Genomic DNA, 23,109 nt, shown 5'->3' with positions numbered 1-23,109 from the left:
AAACACATTGCCCCAGGTCACCCAAGGAGATCTGACTCTAGGACTTATGCTCTTACCACTACACTACACTGCCTCTGCATGGAGAGGATGAAGATGGCATTCTAGCAAACATACATTTAGGGAGCAGATAGAGAAAGTGAGATGGACTGAGAAGAAATAAATGATTGTAGAGCTGGACAGAATCCCTTAGGAGAGTGCTCTCTCTATCAGAAGCCTAGGATAAGAGAGTTTAAAGGAATTATGGTTCTATTAGTTCAGTAGGGCTGCTGTAACAAACTATCACAAACTGGGTGGCTCAAACAACAGAAATGCGTTGTCTCATGGTTCTCAAGGTTAGAAGTCCAAGATCAAGGTGTTAGTAGTGTTGGTTTCTTCTGAAAACTGTGAGGGAAGAATCTGTTCTAGGCTTCTTTCCTAGCATCTGGTGGTTTGCTGGCAATCTGATGTTCCTTGGCCTGTAAATGCATCGTCCCAATCTCTGCCTTCACTTGGCATCCTCCTTGTATCTCTTCACACAATCTTCACTCTGTGTATGTCTGTCTCAAAATTTCCCCTTTTTATAAGGACACCAGTCATATTGATATGGGGGTCCACCCTATTCCAGTATGACCTCATCATAACTAATTACATCTATTATACAATGATCCTGCTTCCAAATAAGATCACACACTGAGATACTAGGAGTCAGGACTTCAACATGTGAATTTTGGGGGACCCAATTCAACCCATAGCAGTGGTCAACTGCACAAATGTGACAGAAAGGTAAAGTAGGATATTGGCTGCAAATAAACTATTGAATTTGACAACTAGGAGGTGGCTGGAGATTTGGCAAGAACAATTTCAGTAGCATGGTGCTGGTACACATATATTATAGAAGTTGACATGGAGGAAGGGCTTAGGGGAGGACATGAGGGAATAAGCATAGACAATTCTCTATAGAAGTTTGATGTGTCAAGAAAGGTAGACTTTCCCTACACAGGAAGGCAGATCCCTGCATAGCCTTTACCAAGATACTTGATACTATAAACAGAAATTTTATGGTTTGGTGGTGTCACTTCCTACGTGTGAATCCAAATCTTTAGGAATTGTGGTTTAAGTCAACAACTGATTTTGGGTAGACATCTGCACAACATGTGGTGGTGTTGCCATAGTGATTGTTACTCTGAGGAATTCAGGGTAGGATATTTACACTGAAACTTCTGTGTTTCAAAATGAAGACATAATTTTAGATACTAAGGACCTTTACATATATCCCTCCTGAATGTTAATGTTATTTAAATGAGTAATAGAACACTTCAGACATTTTTTCATTCCTTGAAAATGAAATGCTTTTCATTTCCTGAAAATGAAATATGTCCTCTGCCTGGAGATACTCTTCTGAAATGCAAGAGCTCAAATAGAGCAAATTCAAATAGTTTTTGAGCTCTACTGCTAGCAGGAAGGAGTTAGGATTTAGAAGGCTGATTTCACTGCCTGCTGTGTGTTTTCATTTCACTTTGCTAGGGTCAGTTGCTGTATTTCAGAAACAGAGAAGCTCTGAAAGCAGAGATGTGTGACTGAGAACATGGAATTGGTTCTCCGTGTATGTTTAAAACTCCAGTTTGAAAGAAATGCTTTATTCCTTTTCAAACTTCCCTACTGTTTTGGTGAATTCATTTCACGCATAATCCTGCAGAACTGAATTTTGTGCCGCTGCCTTCAGGCTGCAAACAGTTTAGTCCTGTGTGCTAATGACTGATTCTCCCAGGGTGTGACCACCTGGCTGCCAGGATCTTTTGAAGTTCCTGCTATGGCCAAGCTTTCTCAGTGCTGGGCATTTTTCACTTCCTTCTCTTTCTACCCCACCATTTTCATCTGCTTAACATGGGGAGTGGAAATGCTGAACGTGTCGGAACCTTACCACAAATCCTACCCCATGTCAATATGTCCACACCACACTCTCAATTCCACAGACATTCATTGCTGGAGAATCAAGGAAATCAGCATTGGAACCTTGTCAAATTTCCCACCAATATAGCCCAAAAGACCCACAAAAAGAGCAGCTTAGGTAATCACAATGCAGATGCTTTTTGTTAAATATTTTTGGGGAAGTTTATTTCATTTGATGAGATACTTGGCTAAATGGAACCATCTCCTGGAAACACCCATAAACACTTTTTAAAGTGGTGGTCCTCTATCTTGATTGTAGTGACGATTTCAGGGGTGCATACATACATTAAAACTTAAATTGTATGCATTAAATAAGAGCAGTTTATGTCAAGTATATGCCAAGAAAACTGTTATGAAAATGTGTGGGCCCCTGAACAAACTTGTCTGTTATTTTTGTGTGTGGTCTCTCACTGACATGGTTGTATTTCAGAATTTGGCAAGTGATGTTCACACACCCATTTATTCGCCATGGGGTGAGGCTGGCATAGGTTTGTCCTCTAGGGCAGAACAGCGCTGGCAGAGATCCTGGGGATAGGTATGAACTTCAAACCACACGCAAAGTCATTGCAAAAACCTGAACAAGCAATCCAGTGACTTCTGGATGGAACTCTGAAATGATGTTTTGCTAGCATTTTAACAGTAATAGTTAGTTGCTTGTGGATTTGGTTGTTTTGTTGTTGCCAGTTTTTGTTTGTTCCGTTTTTTTGGCCAGTTTTCAAGGTGGAGTTATATTACGCACATTCAAAAGCAGTTCAGAACATTTCTGGAGTTTCTCTCCCTGTATCATGTTTTCTTCTTCTCTTTCCTTCTTCTTCTAGAGCTACATTAAACTCTAGAAAGCCTCTGTGGGTCTCTTTTGCAGGGTAGGTTGGAGAATGCAGAGGAACAGGGAATATATAGGGATAGGGTCCCATGATATCCCAGGAGGAAGAGCTGCTGGCTTTAGCTAATACTTGCTGCACCCTCTGGATTCTGGCTAGGGAAACCCAAGTAGTCTTCATGTTATCCAGGTTTCCTTCCTTTAATATTCAAATAAAGTAACTCAAACCCCATGCTCCAGTCCCTTCTCATATGTTTCTTAGGGCTGCCAGGGAATGTTCACACACTCTGGATGCCTTCCTACTCCCCACTTTTCTCTATCTGATTAGTGCTTCTCCAGGATGCTGGGCCCTTTCTCCAGTTCTCCTTGTTCTAAAACTTGAATTCCCTAAGGCAATGAGTGCTAATTCAAGTCTAATACTAAATTGTGATGATTAACAAAAGCCTTTTAAAGGGTTTTGGTTAGTGGAATGGCAACAGATAGGTGGCCACTATACGGCAGAACAGGACACAAAGTGAGATGTCAGATGTCTCTGTTCCTAGAGCCCACTGGCTACCCTCCTTTGCAGGAGTCCCTGGCTGTCCCTGGCCATCTCTCCCTGGCTGGGGTCATCTCTAACTCTCTCCTGCATCCCCTCTCCCACCACTCCCCAAGCCTCAAAACTGCAGCTTCAGTGTTCCCAGAAAAATGGAGAAGACAACAAAAAAGATTCTCTCCATAAACCAATTGTTTTACAATAACCAGCAGGAAAGTTTTAGCTCATATTGTTCTATACCTGTTTTTTCTGGATTAGGTTTTAGCATAACTAAAGAACCATTCAGAGTATTCCTAACCCAACCCCAAAAGAACTGTCTACCCCAAAAGAAAATCCAGATCTGTACTTTTAGTAAAACAGGGTACTGACCGAAAGTGTGAAATTATACTTTTTATTTATAACGTAAATATATTTTCATGGGCAGGACACAAGACCAAGGTCTGTGCTTCCCTCCCCTGCTGGCAGTCCCACAAATGGGGTGAGAATAGGATGGTAGAAGATTTATCACCCACACTACTCCCTGCCCCCGCTTTCCAGGGTAAACTGAAGACTTCGATTCTTTCCTCTTCTGTTTCTACACATCTTTCTCCCTCTCTCCCCTCCTCCTTTCTGTACACTCCTGTTTCTCTTCTAGGTTTATATCTTTTCTTATTTTGTGACAGACTCTAATAGGCAGGAATTAGATCTAAATCTGATTTTGGCATATCACCCATATATTAGTGCTTGGTGTAATTTTAGGGACACTAAATTGCTTTCTAGAATAACCCTTCTTTCCCAGGAGAGAAAGCACAGGCTTTGGGAACTACTGCCAGCATGCTTTTGGCTAGACCCTGGTCAACAGCACCGAGTTACACAAAACACTAACACTTACTTAGCATTGCTAGGTAAACTTCTGTCGAATGCTTAGGTCAGTAACACATCTGTTCTTTTCTGGTATGAAGTAGATAGTGATGTCCCAAGATCCATACTCAGGCAAAACATTAGGGAGAAACATTCGTCATTAGCTTCTCTGAACTCTACCCATTTTCTTTAGAAATCCAGAAGGTAAAACTATGAAATCTGGCAGGATATAAATAGCAGCTAAAGTCTGCAGAGTACAAAGTAGTAAAATGTCTAAGCACAACATGGATATGTGCTTAAATGCAATCTAAGCAACCTGATTCTTCTACAATGTCTAATTTTTTATTTTATTTTATTTTATTTTTTTTTTTGAGACAAAGACTCACTCTATCACCCAGGCTGGAGTGCAGTGGTGCAATTTTGGCTCACTGCAACCTCCACCTCCTGGGTTCAAGCGATTCTTGTGCCTCAGCCTCCCGAGTAGATGGGATTACAGGTACGTGCCACCATGTCCAGCTAATTTTCATATTTTTAGTAGAGATGGGGTTTTGCCATGATGGCCAGGCTGGTCTTGAACTCCTGACCTCAGGTGATCCACCCGTCTCAGCCTCCCAAAGTGCTGGGATTACAAGTGTGAGCCACCGTGCCCAGCCTAATTTTTAATTTAAAGAGTATATTCTCTTGTTAGATACATTTAAAAAGCTCTTCTCTTGTTACATGCATTTGCTCAAAACCCCAGTGTTGTGCTTATGCATTCTTGCTTGGTCAGGGCTGCTGCACTGTACAACTCCAGGAAGCACCATCCACGTCATGGTCTGTGAATAGCAACCCCAGGATTTGTCCAGTGCACAGCTTGCAGGACAGTACATGGAGCTCCTGGTTTGAATCCTGGTCTGCTACTTACCAGCTGTGTGAACTCAGGGAAGTTTTTTATTTTCTATAAGGCTCATATTCTTCAACTATAGAAAGGGGATGATAATGGTATCTACCCCTTAGGATTGCTGTGAGGATTAAATGAGGTAGTTAAGAAAATGATAATAATTGTTAGGTATTATTGATAAAAATAACAAATAAGCTTACCATTTCTCTGATATCTCAGCCACAGAGAGCACAATCTGTAACGCTGATAAAATGGAACATTTGCATAGGGGAGGAGAGCTTTTCAAAGGCTCTAACATGATGTAATTTTATGAATCTTGACTTCCAGAGAGCTCTTTCAAGGTGCCAGGCTTTTATATCACCAGGTCTTCCCTCAGTTCTGCTGCAGTTGTGGGGTTGCTACACAGCCAGTGCTGTCTGGTATACTTTGGCTCTGGCTACAGAGCCCCTTTTCCTCTGTTCTCCCATCCCAGTGACTGCCCACCATGGAGAATCTATATGAATCTTGAACAGAGTTAGAACCTAAGGAAAGTGTGATCCTGGGATCTAGTAGCTACAAGTACCAGGACCAAGTACACTGGGAAAGGTGACTTGTAGATTTTTTAATTTCTTGCCCTTGAATGCCAGGTCTGGGACCATGAGGGAAAATTACAGACAGAGCAAAATAGCAATGCAGCAGGAAGATTATAGGAATGCGAGTGCCCAAGGGTGAGTGTGTATAGAGGTAAAGTGGATATGGTATAAAAAACAGGGAGGAAGAGAGAAAATGAGATGGAGGAAAGCAGTGATGAGAACCAACAGTTACTGGAGACCATGTTCCCATCTGCCCTTTGCCAACTTGCCTCAAGGTCTGGGACCTGGTCAGAAATGGCATCTGAGGTTACTAATCACACTCACCTTCAGACCAAGTTAACATCGTAAATAACAAGGGTAGCAATCTCTTATTACCTTGGGGTAGTGGAAGCACATCTAAGGCACAAGTATGAAATGAAAGAGAGGAAAAAAGAAGTAGGAAAAAATTAGGGAAAAGGGAAGGCTAAATAAAAAGTTCAGCTTTTGGAGAACCAGTAACAGGCATAGTTGCCACTGCTACACATAAAGTATTCCGCAGAGAAGGGAATGAAAGAGGGGAATCCCATTGCACAGTTCAAACCTTTAATTCTGTCCCTACTCAGGCTCAGCTTTGAGATTTTTAGAGAGGCTAGAGTAATTCCTAGACTGCCCAGGAGGGTAGCTGGGATCCTCTTTCTTCTGCTGGCATGATTCTCTCCTATCTCTGACTGCCATGAGGTGTGCCTACTAGACCTCCAACTACATAGAGTGTAATTGATTAAGGGTCCAGCTCCTGACTCTGAAATCCATCATCACGTTTGTTCCCAGGCCATGCTTCCCACAGGCTGCTCCTAGCCAATGACAAAGTGCAGCAGGGATACTAACAGTCCCATTTCTCAGAGGCACAGGAGTCTTCTGATAGCTACTTTGGCTTAGGGACTCCCAAACAGCCTAACTGAAGTTTTCTTAAACTCCAGCAGTGTAGCATGCTTCTACCCAACCTACCTTCTCTATCTCCTTCACCTAGCGTCAGACTTGCTTTATTAGCCGATGCTCACCCAGCCTTGTCTGGCTCCCTCTTCATTTTCTTTCACAAGTGGTCCCCCTAATATAACCTTTGCCTTTTTTTTGACACGGAGTCTCACTCTGTCACCCAGGCTGGAGTGCAGTGGTGCGATCTCGGTTCACCGCAACTTCCACCTCCCAAGTTCAAGTGATTCTCGTGCTTCAGCCTCCCTAGTAGCTGGGATTACAGGTGCACGCCACCACACCCTGCCAATCTTTGCATATTTAATCCCAAATTGGTACCTGCTCTTCAGACTAATATAATATCCAAGAACTAGCAGAAACATAAAATCCCAGCTCTCAATACTCATTATATACAATACAAGGCCTAAATCAGTGCTTACTCAATTATACTAACAGACCTTTACCATGCTCTGAGTGTGATGTAAACACTTCAGTGACCTGGCTAGTCACTCCCATGCTCAAATAAACCCAGTTTTCTGGCTTTGTCAGTGGGCACTCTCTCAGTCCGTCTCTGTGGGGAGGTGGGATATCCATTTTTCCAAGTAAAAGGCTTGATTTTACTCCTCAAATTCCACTAGAAAGAAGTCAACTGTGGCATTAACGTGTATGATCTCTACATTATAGGGGGTCTAACCTAAGCAAGACATAGAGTACCTGCCCTCTAGGACTTTTTGGAGGCCTTGACATTGAACTGCCCCATCAAAGAGAGGAAGCCTATTTGGAATGACACATGGGGAGCCTTGTTTGTCCAACCAATCCTGCAGATTCTAAAATTTGTCATTAGATCTGTCAGAAAGCTGAATACTTGTACAGGTCATCTTGGATCAAAAAGAAAGAACTGAGTTTACTCTAAGGCTATATCCTCAGTTTTGTTTTGTTTTTCTGAGAAGCATTACTTTAATGAGCTTATAATTACTATATAAATCAGAGGATGTGAACACAATAAACATACTTGGGGAAATTGTCATAGAAATATTTGCATAGAAAACATGCAAACTATAGTGTTCTCTCCTGTTTAAAGAAAATTTCCAACAATATAAATGTCTAAACAAGAAGACATTTTATTTTCTTGAGAGACCAAGATTTTCTACTTTTTAAAATTGTGGTAAAATATGCATAACCTAAAATTTACCATTTTAACTACTTTATTTTTTATTTTATTTCATTTTTATTTTATTTTTTTGAGATAGGGTCTCACTCTGTTGTCCAGGCTGGAGGGCAGTAGCATTATCCTGGCTCAGTGAAGCCTTCATTTTACTTTATTTTATTTTATTTTATTTTTTGAGATAGGGTCTCACTCTGTTGTCCAGGCTGGAGGGCAGTAGCATGATCCTGGCTCACTGAAGCCTTCTGGATTCAAGCCATCCTCCTACCTCAGCCTCCTGAGTGGCTGGAACCATAGGCATGTGCAGCCATGCCAGGCTAATTTAAAACTTTTTTTGTAGGTACAGGGTGGGGATGTCTCCCTATGTTGCCCAGGTTGGTCTCTGACTCCTGGGCTCAAGTGATCCTTCTGCCTCAGCCTCCCAAAGTGCTGGGATTACAGGTGTGAGCCATTGCTCTTGGCCCATTTTAACCATTTTAAACTATGCACTTGTTTACAAGGATTAAATATAATATAAATATGTGTTAATTAGCATAATACCTTAAGTGCATAAGGTACTTAAGTGCTTGATAAATGTACAAGTATGCAGACGTGTGTGGGTGGGGGTAAAGTATAGAGGAGATACCAAACCACTTAGAAAATAGTGTCAAATTGACTCCTCTAAACAGAGGCCAAGGTGGGATTAGATAGATACACAGGAGATTTATTGGAGAAAATGCCTGTGAAGGATAAAGTGGTAGGGAGCTGAAGTAGGAATTATTTTCAGACCACAATATCAGCTTGACACATGTGAAAGGAGAGAGAGAAGGAAAGAAGATTGGGTAGGAAGAGTCTCAAATACTGCAGTTCTGAGCAAGTTTTGGCCAGGCTGATGGGAGTTCCTGAGCCAGAGTTGCCCATTAAAGGAATCCCCATCAGGCAGGAATGGCCTGATTTGAGTATCTCCACTGTGCCACCAGTCATTGGTGGGAGAGGCTGGAGGCTATTGGTCAGCTACACTCTCCACAAGAGGTTCTTCTAACAGGACACCTGAAAAGCACATCTCCATGCCCCTGCCCCATAATAGCATATCAAAAACCCATTACTCATTTACTGCATTTGCTGTGAGGATAAGAAAGATTTCCATCATATATCTGTACAGTCTATAAAAAGTCTTATTTGAGAAAGTCTTCCTGAGTGTCTCAACAAACTTGGTCCCTATAAAAACTTCTTCCCCAAATACAGGCAAAATTTCATAAGGACTTGGCACTCTGCATCCCCATCTGAGGCAATCTTACCAAATGTTTTTCTAATTGTCCTCAGGAACCTGTTCCATTTTCCAGTTCCAGTTGCTGTGGAATTTGCCTTTCTACCTAATTCCTGCTGGACGTGAAGCTGGGTATGCTTTATTGGTTCCCAGGTCTGACTTTTCCCCAGAATACTGCCATTGCTTCTGTATTTGTCTCATGTCCCCAAAGCCTCAGGCAGCCCTGCCCTGTTCTTGATCACAACTCTGGTTTCGAGGAGCCAAATCCACATCAGAGTCCCAAGGACACATTGGTCTGGGGGAAACAAATATTTTCTCCTCATGGATAAAAAGAACAATGCGATTGATTTTACGTATTTGCTTTTTCCTTTGGCTGCAACTTTAACAGGTTAAAACTTTTTTTTTGTTTTATTTAAAAAATTCCCAAGATTACTATATAGACCTATGTAGAGTAATCAAAGCTTGCCATGGGTTTTTGGAAAATTTAACAAACTGGTTCAAAGTTTATCAGGTAGAATGAAAAAGGAGCAAGGGTCAAAACATTCCTGAAAAAGAAAAGCTACAGAGGGGTAAAGCTAGAGGACATTATGCTAAGTGAAATAAGCCAGTCACAGCAGGATAAATACTGCATGATTCCACTTATATTAGGTATCTAAAATAGTCAGACTCATAAGAAGCAGGGAGTAGAATGATAATTTTGTTTTGGGGCAGAGAGAAATGGGGAGTTGCTGTTCAATATGCATAATGTTTCAGTTATGCAGGATGAATAAGTTCTAGAGATCTGCTGTGTAATATCGAGCCTATAGTTAACAATACTGTATTCTATGTACCCTTAGGAACTTGTTAAGGGGCAGATCTCATGTTAAGTGTTCTTGACACTACAAAAAAAAAAGCATTCAATGGTTTAAAATTTATATAATATGTGTGTTATAAATGAATTCAAATTTTGACTCTCATTTTCTTTGATGACGGAAAATACTCAGTCTTGCCTCATATTTTAGCTCAGTAAGTTTGGTTTAAAATGTAGTTCCTTGTAAGTAAATATCTGGTCCACCCTAAGATCTGAGAATACCCACCTTCTTGACAGGTATGTATGTGTCTGTGATCTAAGTTATCCTGGGGACATAGCAGATGTCCTGGCATGAGGCAGCAGCCTCTTGTTCTTATGCCAGCCTATGTCTACATGAGAGTATAACTGGTTCTCACCTGCCCTGGTCTTGGGGTTCCTTTTGAACCCCACCCCAAACTTCCTTTTGTCCTCTGGTTCTCTCATCACTTTTTTTTAACCTCCACTGGGAGCTCAGGAATTTTCAGTGCCTTCTGGAACTACCCAGGATTGTGAGACTCTGCCAAGCCCCTCTTAGGCCCATCTGCCTACACGCCTCCTTCATTGGGACTCTTCTACCACCCAGGCAGTGAGTTTCTCAGAATCTTGGCTAAACTCACTTAACTCTAGGCTTCCCTATGAGTTCTGCAGTCTCCTTGGCTGGGATTCCCTCAAAGCTCTCTGGGTGTTTCTATCATACTCTCTCCATCTGGGCTTTATTTAAGTCCAGGTGGGTGGCATGTATATAATGGAGCAGGTAAGGGAATGGTTCTAAAGTGAAAAGCCTATGCTTTATTTGGTTCCCTCCAAAATATCCTCTAACTGCTGTTCAAGCTCTCTCATTTCCTTTCTTCGCGGGGTGGTGGGGTGGCAAGGGCAGAAAAATCTCCATTATATGTTGTCATGCACTCCTTTCAACTCCAGTTTTATATAAATTATGCTTAGTCCTCCAAATTTGGCATTTTCTATTTAAATCTAGTGTGGAATGGTAAGAAAATGTTTTCTCTTTTAACAAATACTAAGTTTTGCAAATAAAAATGTTTTCAGCCTATTGTTTCAATCTGTTTAATAATTTATTTAGGAATTCAGTTGCCATTTTTTGCCTTAAGAGATAGCCATCTTCCCCTTCAAGACCAAATATATGAAATAATATCATTTATTTAAGTGTAATGTAGTGATGTGATGAATAGAAACTATAATTTAATATCAAAGCATTGCCCAATACAACACAGACAAATTTATGGTTTAGTTATACCAAATATTAAAACCTTATGATCAGATACTCTATGACCAATTCTTCCTCATAGTTTACGATTACTTTCCCTTTGGTCTATATATTTTCTCTAGGACTAATCTTTTTTACTTTTACTTAGATGTTATTAGATAGAGTTCTATCTTTGGCAATAGCTGGCTCGGTTATTTTGGAGTAATCCTGGCATTGATAAGAATCACACAAAATGGACAAAATATAAAATAAACATCTGTTCAAAGACATCGGAAAGCCACTGAGGGAATGAGAATTTACAGGGCCAAGAATCCAAAAGAAGAAGAAACTTTACAAAGGGGAGCTGGGCATTTGGTCTCCATTTCTTTCAAGGCAATTGCTAATTCTGAAAGTGAAAGGTAACTAAGTGCATGAGAAGTTGAGCAGAACTTTTGGCAAGATTCTTGAGCTAGGAAAAGCCCACAAAGGAGGAGTGACCCTGGAAAACACCTCAGCCTTTTGTTTGGGACTTTTAAAGGCTATGGTCTAAGAGTAACAGTGAACCAGAAACAGACCAGCCCTTATAGCAGTGGTTCTCAATCATGGATAAACATGAGAATTACCTACGAAGATTAAAAAATTTATCAATGCCCCATAGTTCCAAAAATCTCTACAAAATTATGCTGAGTGAAAAGAACCAAAAACAAACAAAAAAAAGGGATACATATTACATGACTCCTTTTGTCTAACAATCGTGGAACAATTACAGGAATGGAGAACAGATCAGTGGTTGCTAGGGGTTAGAAAAGAAAGAGAGAGGATGGGTATGGCTATAAAGGAATAACACAGGGAGTGACGGTATAGTTGAGTATCTCATTTGTGGTGCTTTTTAGGGAGGCTACAGATGTGAAAAAATTGCATAGAACTACACATACACACACACACACATATGTACACAAGTCCATGTATAACTGGTAAAATCTGAATAGGCTCTATGGATTGTGCCAATGTTCGTTTTTTGGTTTTGACATTGTACTATAGTTGTGTGAAATGTTTGCATTCAGTGGGGTAAGCTTTAGGGAAGGGCTACGTGAGCTTTTCAGTGCATTTTTTGCAACCTCCTGTGAATCCATAATTATTTCAAAAAAATGTTTTTAAAAACTACTCCCCCACAAAAAATCAATGCTTCACTCCAGATCAGTTGATTCAGATCTCTGAAGTAGAGTCCAGGCACATGCATATTTTTGAAGCTTCCTGTGTGGTTCTAATGTGCATCCAGTATTGAGAACCACTGACTTACAGGGAATGAAGGCACTTTTAATAATTTCAATACTTGGATAGATTAAGATTATCACTAGGCCCATTCCCTTCAGAGCAAAAGTAAATCCTCTATGTAAGAAGATAACATCATTCAGGATCACAAATTATCTCTATGGTTTTTCATACTCAATATACATCAAGACAAGACTTCATACAAAACTAAGAATAAAAACATATAATAGACACAGATCCACAGAAGATCCAGATACTGAAGTTATCAGCCAAAGATTTAAAAATAGCCATAGTTAAAATAGCTATACAAACAGAAAAGCCACAAAGAAAAAAATTCAAAGCAGAAAAAAGTACAAAGAAAACCATGCCTATGCACGTGACAATAAAAGTACTAAAAATCAAAGACAAAAAAGTCTTAAAAGCAGCCACAGAATAAAAACTATAAAGCAACAGCCATAAGATTAAACTTATAGCTGAATTCCTAACAGAAATAGGAAATGCAGAATAAATGCAGTGATATCTTCAAAATGCTAAAAGAAAATTACTACCGACCTAGAATTCTATGCCTGATGAAGCTATCCCTCAAAAATGAAGTAAAATAAGAGCATTTTCAGACTACTATAAATTGACAGAATTTGTCACTAAAGGAAATATGAAAGAGTGTTCTCTAGCAAAAGGAAAACAAACCCAGATGAAACTTGGGAAAAGCAATGGATAGGGTAAATACGTGGGTAAATCTACATGAATATTGCCTGTATATATTTTATTAAATATATTTTTGGTAGATGCTTCAAAATATTTGTTTATGTAACAACACTTCCAAAAAGTATTCTCATATAAGATATATCATCTTCATAATCTTTCTATGACAGGAAAGTCTGTGTGTCATTTAGGAATGTGGGTTGCAAGTATTTGAAAACTAAATAAAGCTTGAAAATAGGGGTTCATTTTTCTAATATAACAAGAAATTAATGCAAATGCCAAATCTATGGTATTTGCAGTTGCCGAAAGTAATCAAGGACTCAGCCTTTTTCTTTCTGCTCCATCGTTCTTAGTTTGTTGGCTTTCAGTATTATGGTCAACAGATGGCTGTACATCCAGGCATCACAGTCTCATCCTAGGCAGGAAGAAAAGGGAAGAGCAAAAGGCTGCATCAGCTAATTTGTTCTCCATTTAGGGGGGAAACAATACTTTCCCAAAACCACATATCAAACTGCTACTCACATCCTCTTGGTCAGACTGTTTCACAGGGCACCCCAATTGCAAAAGAGGTTGGAGAATTGATTAAGAATTGATTGATTTATTATCTTTCCAGCCTCTAATGCACAGGAAGACAAAAGGGAATGGGGCAGGGAATTAATTTGAAGTAAGCCAGCCTACAGTACCTGCATGGGGGATAAGGTCAACTAGCTCACTAAACATTGACTCTACCCTCCTTTTAGTGCACCTTTTTGTACTGCAGAGGCTAGGGAGCTAAAAATTACTTTTCCCAACTAGGTTCCTGTGTGATTTAGCTTTTGCTAATCAGATGCACTTGTGCAAGAGTTGGGACCTGGAAGTGATAGGATGAAAGCGATTCTGCTATTTCTTTTGATTCTTTCTTCTGGCAGGCACAGTCAGGCAGAGAAGCACTGGCTTTTTCTGTGCCAGCATTTCAGTGGCAAGTCGCTAGCTTCATGGGTAGGGATGTGCCTGATGTAGAGCATGCACATCTAAGAGAGTCAGCATAGTTCTAGAGCTAGCAGTAGTGGCGGTGGTGGCCGGAGCTACCTGATCCCTGGTACATGCTTCTGAAACCAACAGTTCCAATGATGGTGGCAGAAATAACATCTCTGGTGGCTACTTCTGCAGGGTAATTCTAGGATTTATTTTTGAAGACCTAGCCTGGAGCTTGCTCCTACCTAAAATGTCGTAAATTCTAATCCCATGCATTAAATACCTTTGCTTAAAATAGCTAGTTTATGTTTCTGCAGTTGACTCTGGCCTATATAATTTGCCTCAAATCATCTCTTTAGGTTCCCAATATCCCTACTCAATCTTTTAATCAAATATATACTTGGTTTAGAGGGAGTCATCCCTTCCCTCAGGTTAAACTCAATTCTTGCAATCAGCTTGAGTGATTTTTATTCCTGTCAAGTTCCTATATGGGCTCCCCATGGAGTCATGGAATTAATCTGTCTTCTACATTCTCGGTGTACAGTGTGTGGAGAATTAGAATGACTACACTATGAACATGACACACGGAGCTGTCAGTGGTCATGGCACATGCAGAATCCTGTTGGGCAGGAGTGGTGAGTACTCTATGCTGACAGTGGAGTCACTTCCTTGGTTGAGCCATCTGTCTGTCAGTCCTGGTTCTGCCCTATGGGAGAATCTTCTCATTATCCCCCATAGCCACATCTTATTAATATTTGGGAGAGCATTCCATTCCTATACAGATTTTATAAACCATCTCCTTTTGAGGTGGATTTAGGAGCCTGAGGGCTGAGCAGTTAGTCACTGGCTGACAGCAAGCTAGGCCAGCATTTCTTTGCAGCTTCCACGACCTCGTTAGTAGGTTTCTAGTTAGTCGGATTCTTGCTGATCCCAGATATGAGTAACCATAGTTACTCATAGCTTAGGGACATAGTCTCTGTCCCTAAGCTTCATGGCCACTGCATGGAGCACTTTGAATCAATAGCCCTCTATGGAAAGATATCACCTTTAATCAATTTTTTCCCTAGGGACTGGCCTCTCTTTCTTCTCACTGGTAGAGAGCTTTTAAGGGAAAATGCTCGAGAAAGGCCTAAAGCCCCCACTACAAGGTTCTAAACTGTAACATTTGCAGGCAATTTAGAGTGTAGGCAGCAGGCAGAGACCACTTCTCTCAGCAAAACTATGTTTTCATTCATCTTTTCTACACTGGCTACTTCTAGGCCAAGTTCATCCCTTGCTAGGGTCTGAATATCCCCATCAAAACTCATAGTGAGACAGAGTGGAGAAAGATGGTTAAATAGAAGCCTTCACTGATCATCTCCCCAAGAGGAACACCAAATTGAACAACTATCTATACAAAAAAGCATCTTCGTAAGAACCAAAAATCAGGTGAGCAATCACAGTACCTGGTTTTAATTTTAAATAGCTGAAAGTTAACTTTACATAGCTGAAAGAGGCACTGAAGAGGGTAAGAAAGATAGTCTTGAATAGCTGATGCCACCCCCTCCCCCATTCAGCAGCGGCTGCACAGCATGGAGAATCTGTGTGCTTACAGGAGAGACAGCACAGCAATTGTGAGACCCTGCATTGAACTCAGTGCTGCCCTGTCACAGTGGAAAGCAAAACCAGGCTGAGGTCAGCCAACACTCATCCACAGAGGGAGCATTTGGACCAGCCCTGGCCAGAAGGGAATCACCCATCCCAGTGGTCAGAATTTGAGTTTCCACAAGCCTTGTCACTCCAGGCTGAATGAAGTCTCTGGGGTCCTAAATAAACATGAAAGGCTATCTAGGCCACAAGGAGCTGCAATTCCTAGTGCTGTTCTGGGCTTGGAGTCAGTGGGACTTGGGGGACATGTGACCCAGTGAGACACCAGCTGGGGTGGCTAAAAAAGTGCTCGCGCCACCTCTCCCCAACCCCAGGCAGCAAAGCTCACAGCAACGAAAGCAACTCCTTCTTCTTTCTACTTGAGAAGAGGAGAGGGAACAGTAAAGAGGACTTTGTCTTGAATCTTGGATATCAGCTCAGCCACAGTATAGCACACTGGGCAGAGTTGAGAGGCACCCATTCCAGGCCCTAGCTCCTGGACAACATATCTAGACACACACTGGGCCAGAAGGGAACCTGCTGCCTTGAAAGGAAGGACCTAGTCCTGGCAGGATTCATCACCTGCTGACCAAAGAAACCTTGGGCCCTGAAACCAGCAATGATACCCTGGTTGTACAGCACGGGCCTTGGGTGAGACCGAGATGTACCGGCTTCAGGTGAGACCCAGCACATTCCCAGCTGCATTAACTATGGTGAGAGACTCCTTCTGCTTGAGAAAAGCAGAAGGAAAACTGAGGGGAACTTTGTCTTGCACTTTAGCTACCAGCTCAGCCACAGGGACGTATAGCACCAACAGGGCTCTTAAGAGTTCCCAGTTCCAGGACTTGTCTCTTGGATGGCATTTCTGGATCTGCTGTGGAGCAGAGGGGAGCCCACTGCTCCGAAGGGTGAGTCACAGGCCTGGTAGCATTCACCACAAGCTGACTGAAGAGTCCTTGAGCCTTAAGGAAATATTGGTGGTAGTCTGGTAGTACTCCCCATGGGCCTATGGTGGTGGTGGTCATGGAGTGGGGCTCCTCTTCCTTTGGAAAGGGGTAGGAAGAGTGGGAAGGACTGCATCTTGTGGTTTGAGTACCAGCTCAGCTGCAAACAATGGAACACCGACAGACTTCTAAGGTTTTTGTCTCTAGTCCCTGACACCTCTATGGTACCTATGGATTTCCCTGGGGCAACTCACCACCTTGAAGGGAAGGACACAGGCCTGGCTGGTTTTGCCATCTGCTGATTGCAGAGCCCCAAGGCCTTGAGTGAATATAGGCGGTAGGGATGCAGTGGTTACAGAGGGCCTTGGACAAGATTCAATACTATGCTGGCTTCTAGTCTAACCAAGCACAGTCTCAGCAGTGGTGGCCACAGTGGCGCTTGTATCACTGCACCATCAGCTCCAGGTGGCTTACCACAGAGAGAGACCCTCCCTTTGTTTGAGAGAAAGTAAAGGAAGAGAACAAAGAGTCGCTGCCTGGTTATCCAGAGAATTCTTCCAGATCTTACCCAAGACCACAAAGCTGATATTTCCACAAGTCTGCATGAACCACAGTGTTACTGGGTTTGGGGGTGCCCCCAATGCAGATACAACATAGATCACAACATTCAAGTCCTTTTGAATACATGGAAAGCCTTCCCAAGAAGGACAGGTACAAACAAGCCCAGACTGCGAAGACAAAACAAATACCTAACTCTTCAAACATACACTGACAGACATCCACAAGCATCAAGATCATCCAGGAAAACATGACCTCACCAAATGAACAAAATAAGGTACCAGGGGCCAATCATGGAGAAACAGGGACATGTGACTTTTCAGACAGAGAATTCAAAATAGCTATTTTGGGGAAACTCAAAGAAATTCAAGATAACATAGAGAAGGAATTCAGAATTCTATCAGGTAAATTTAACAAAGAGATTGAAATAATTAAAAAGAATGGAACAAATTTTGGAGCTAAAATATGCAATAGGCATACTGAAGAACACATCAGAATCTTTTAATAGCAGAATTGATGAGGAAGAAGAATTAGTGAGCTTGAAGATGGGTTATTTGAAAATACACAATCAGAGGAGACAAAAGAAAAAAGAATAAAAAACAATGAAGCATGCCTACAGGATCTAGTAAATCGTCTCAAAAGGGAAAATCTAAGAGTTATTGGCCTTAAAGAGGAGGCAGAGAAAGAGATACAGATAGAAAGTTTATTCAAATGGATAATAACAGAGAACTTTCTAAACCTAGAGAAAGATAATAAATATCCAAGTACAAGAAGCTTATAGAACACCAAGCAGATTTAAGAACCTCAAGGCACCCAAAGATCAAAGATAAATAAGGGATCCCAAAAGCAGCAAGAGAAAAGAAACAAAAAACATACAGAATATTACAACACTGTAATTGTGTTGGGTAAATTATTCATATTATGAGTAGAAAGACTAACAGATGAACCAATCAAAAACAATAACTATAACAACTTTTTAAGACATAGATGCTGCACTAAGATATAAATAGAAACAACAAAAGTTAAAAAGCAGAGAAATGAAGTTATAGTTTTTATTAGTTTTCTCTTTGCTTGTGTTTTTTATGCAATCAGTGTTAAATTGCCATCAGTTTAAAATAATGGGTTATAAGATACTATTTGCAAGCCTCATGGTAACCTCAAAAAAAAATACAACTGATACTCAAGAAATAAAAAGCAAGATAGTAAATAATACCACCACAGAAAATCACCTTCACTAAAAGGAAGACAGGAAGGAGGGAAAAAAGGATGAGAAGACCACAAAACAACCAGAAAACAAAAAGCAAAATGTCAGAAGCAAGTCCTAACTTATCAGTAGTAACATTGAATGTAAATGGACTATACTCTTCAACAAAAAGACATAGGGTGGCTGAATGGATAAAAAAAGCAAAACCCACTAATCTATTACCTACAAGAAACACATTTCATCTATAAAGATGCACATAGACTGAAAATAAAGGGATAGAAAAAGATATTTCATGCCAATGGAAACCAAAAGAGAGCAGGAATAGCTATATCAGACAAAATGTCACATTTAAAATATCATATTATGATATTTATCACATTATATTTATCATAATATGATATTTATATCAGACAAAATAGATTTCAAGACAAAAGCTATAAAAAGAGACAAAGGGCTGGGCGCAGTGGCTCACACCTGTAATCCCAGCACTTTGGGAGGCCAAGGCGGGTGGATCAAGGTCAAGAGATGGAGATCAGCCTGGCCAACATGGTGAAAACCCATCTCTACTAAATATACAAAAATTAGCTGGGCATGGTGGCATGCGCCTGTAGTCCCAGCTACTTGGGATGCTAAGGCAGGAAAATCGCTTGAACCCGGGAGGCGGAGGTTGCAGTGAGCCAAGATTGTGCCACTGCACTCCAGCCTGGGTGACAGAGTGAGACTCCATCTCAAAAAAAAAAAAAGAACAGGCAAAGAAGGTCATTATATAATGATAAAGGGGATAATTCAGCAAGAGGATATAACAATTGTAAATATATATGCACCCAACACTGCAGCATCCAGATATATAAAGCAAATATTACTAGAGTTAAAGAGAGAGATTAACCCTAATACAATGATAGCCGGAGACGTCAACACACCACTTTCAGCATTGGACAGATCTTCCAGACAGAAAATTAACAAAGAAATATTGAATTTAATCTACACTATAGACCAAATAAACCTAGTAGATACTTACAGAACATTTCATCCAACAGCTGCAGAATACGTATTCTTCTCCCCAGCACGTGGATCATTTTCAAGGATAGGCCATATGTTAGGTCACAAAACAAGTCTTAAAACATTCAAAAAATTGAAATAGTAAGAAACGCCCTTTTTGCTGTAGGCCCAAGTGGTTGCTGCTGAAATGGGCAAGTTCATGAAACCTGGGAAGGTGTTGCTTGTCCTGGCTGGACACTACTCTGGACGCAAAGCCATCATCATGAAGAACATTGATGATGGCACCTCAGATCACCCCTACAGCCATCTCTGGTGGCTGGAATTGACTGCTACCCCCGCAAAGTGATAGCTGCCATGGGCAAGAAGAAGATCGCCAAGAGGTCAAAGATCAAGTCTTTTGTGACAGTTTATAACTACGATCACCTAATGCCCACAAGGTACTCTGTGGATATCCCCTTGAACAAAACTGTCATCAGTAAGGATGTCTTCAGAGATCCTGCTCTTAAACGCAAGGCCCGACAAGAGGTCAAGGTCAAGTTTGAAGAGAGATACAAGATAGGCAAGAACAAGTGGTTCTTCCAGAAGCTGCGGTTTTAGATGCTTTGTTTTGGTCATTAAAAATTTAAAAAAAAGAAAAAGAAATAGTAACAAGCATTTTCTCTGATCACAATGGAATAAAACTAAAAATCAATAATAATAGGAATTTTGGAAACTATACAATCACATGGAAATTAAACAATGTGCTCCTGAATAACCAGTGAGTCAATGAAAAAATTAAGAAGGAAATTTAAAAAATGTCTTAAAGAAAGTGAAAATGGAAATGCAAAATACCAAAACCAATGGGGTACAGCAAAAGCAGTACTAGCAGGGAAGTTTATAGCTATGAGTGATTACACCAAAAACAAAGAAAAACTTCAAATAACAATGCATCATAAAGAACTAGAAAAGAAAGAGCAAACCAAACTCAAAATTGTAGAAGAAATAATACAGATCAAGGCCATAGAAATAAATGAAATGAACAAAACAATACAAATAACTAAGGAAGGAAAAGCTGTTTTTTACAAAACATAAACAAAATTGACAAACCCTTAGGCAGACTAAGAAAAAAAGAGAGAAGACCCATATATATAAAATCAGAGATGAAAAAGCAGACATTAGAACTGATAGAGCAGAAATTCAAAGGATTATTAGTGGCTACTATGAGCAACTTTTGTCACTAGATTAGGAAATATAAGAGAAATGGACAAATTCCTAGACATGTACAACCTATCAAGATTGAACCATGAAGAAATCCAAACCTGAACAGACCAATAACAAGTAACAAGAATGAAGCTGTAGTAAAAAAGTCTCCCAGCGAAGAAAAGCCCAGGACCCAGTGGCTTCATGGCTGAATTCTACGAAACATTTAAAGAAGAACTAATACCAATCCTGTTCAAACTGTTCCATAAAATATAGGTGAAGGGAATACTTCCAAATGCGTTCTATGAGGACAGTATAATCCCAATACCAAAAACCAGAAAAGACACATCAGAAAAAGAAAACTACAGGCCAATATCTCTGATGAATATTGATGCAAAAATCCTCAAGAAAATACTAGCAAGCCAAATTCAACAACACATTAAAAAGATCATTCATCATGACCAAGTGAGATTTATCCCAGGGATGCAAGAATGGTTTGATTTGTGCAAATAAATAAATGTGATACATATTACATCAAGAGAATGAAGGACAAAAAACATATGATCATTTAAATTGATGCTGAAAAAGCATTTGATACAATTCAACATAACTTCATGATAAAAACCCTCAAAAAACTGGGTACAGAAGAAACATATGTCAACACAATAAAAGCCATTTGTGACAGAACCATAGCTAGTATCATACTGAATGGGGTAAAACTGAAAATCTTTTCTCTAAGATCTGGAACAGTACAAGGATGCCGACTTTCATCACTGTTATTGAACATATTACTGGAAGTCTTCACTAGAGCAATCAGACAAGAGAAAGAAAGGGCATCCAAAGTGGAAGGAAGAAGTCAAGTTATCCTTGTTTGCAAATATGATCTTATATTTGGAAAAACTTAAAAACCCCACCAGAGAACTATTAGAACTGATGAACGAATTCAGTAAAGTTGCATACAAAATCAATACACAAAATCAGTGGCATTTCAATATGTCAATAGCGAATAATCTGAAAAAGAAATCAAGAGAGTAAACCTGTTTATGATAGCTACAAATAAAATACCTACAAATTTACTTAACCAAAAAAGGGAAAGATCTCTGCAATGAACGCTATAAAACACTGATTCTAGATATTGAAGAGAACATTAAAAAATGGAAAGATATCTCATGTTCATGGGTTGCAAAAATCAGTATTGTTAAAATGTCCTACTACCCAAAGCAATCTGCAGATTTGATGCAATCCATCAAAATACCAATGACATCCTTCAGAGAAATAGAAAAAAAATCCTAAAATTAAGTGGAACCACAAAAGACCCAGAATAGCCAAATCTACCCTGAGCAAAAAGAAGAAAACTGAAGGAATCACATTATACTACAGTACTATAGTAACCAAAACAGAATGGTACTCGCATAAAAACAAACACATAGACTAAAGGCACAGCATACAGAACCCAGAAATAAATTCATACATCTTTAGTAAACTCATTTTTGACAAAGTTGCCAAGAACATACAGTCTCTTGAGAAAGGACAGTCTTTTCAATGAATAGTGCTGAAAAAACTGTATATCCATATTCAGATCCACATTCTGTGCTGAAAAAACTGTACATCCATATTCATATAGACCCCTATCTCTTGCCATATACAAAATCCAAATTAAAATGGATTAAAGACTTAAATCAGGAGAGTCCAATCTTTTGGCTTTTCTGGGCCACATCAGAAGAAGAATTGTCTTGGACCACACATAAAATACACTAACACTAATGATAGCTGATGAGCTAAAAAAAAATCGCACAAATACTCATAATTTTTAAACAAAGTTTACAAATTTCTGTTGGGCCACATTGAAAGCCATCTTGGGCTGCATGCAGCCCAAGGGCCATGGGTTGGACAAGCTTGATGTAAATATAAGACCTCAAATTACAAAACTACTAAAAGAAAACATTGAGGAAACTCTTCAAGACATTGGAGTGGGCAAAGATTTCTTGAATAATATCCCACAAGCACAGGCAACCAAAGCAAAAATGGACAAATGGGATCACATGAAGTTAAAAAGCTTTCTGCCCAGCAATGGAAGCAATCAACAAAATGAAGAGACAACTAGCAGAATGGGAGAAAATATTTGCAAGCTGCCCATCTGACAAGGGATTAATAACCAGAATATGTAAGGAGTTCAAACAACTCAATAGGAAAAAATCTAATAATCCCATCAAAGAAAATGGGCAAAAGATGTGCATAGACGTTTCTCAAAAGAAGACATACAAACAACAAACAGGCATATGAAAAGGTGCTCAATATCACTCATCATCAGCAAAATGCAAATCAAAACTGTAGTGAGATATCATCTCACCCCAGTTAAAATGGTTTATATCCAAAAAACAGGCAATAAGAAATGCTGATGAGAATGTGGAGAAAAAAGAACCCCCGTGCACTGTTGGTAAGAATGTAAATTAGTACAATCACTATGGAGAACAATTTGGAGGCTCCTCAAAAAAACAAAAAATAAAGCTACTCTGTGATCCAGCAATCCCACTACTCGGTATATACCTAAATGAAAGGAAATCATGATACCGAAGATGTATCTGTACTCCCATGTTTATTGCAGCACTATTCACAATAGCCGAGATTTTGGAAGCATCCCAAGTGTCCATCATCAGATGAATGGATAAAGAAAATGCGGTACTTACATACAATGGAGTACTATTC

General features: G+C 40.0%; 1 protein-coding gene and 1 pseudogene across 2 annotated transcripts in view; one reads left to right on the top strand and one right to left on the bottom strand.

Annotated features, from left to right (window-relative positions):
• Positions 1-23,109, bottom strand: part of WDPCP (WD repeat containing planar cell polarity effector) — a 729,520-nt gene that overhangs the window by 558,146 nt on the left and 148,265 nt on the right. The window lies entirely within an intron of this gene.
• On the top strand, positions 19,402-19,850 carry LOC470385 (large ribosomal subunit protein eL27-like; annotated as a pseudogene).

This window comes from Pan troglodytes, chromosome 12 (assembly GCF_028858775.2).
Source record: "Pan troglodytes isolate AG18354 chromosome 12, NHGRI_mPanTro3-v2.0_pri, whole genome shotgun sequence".
NCBI lineage: Eukaryota > Metazoa > Chordata > Mammalia > Primates > Hominidae > Pan > Pan troglodytes.
This window is presented reverse-complemented; position numbering and strand designations above follow the sequence as displayed.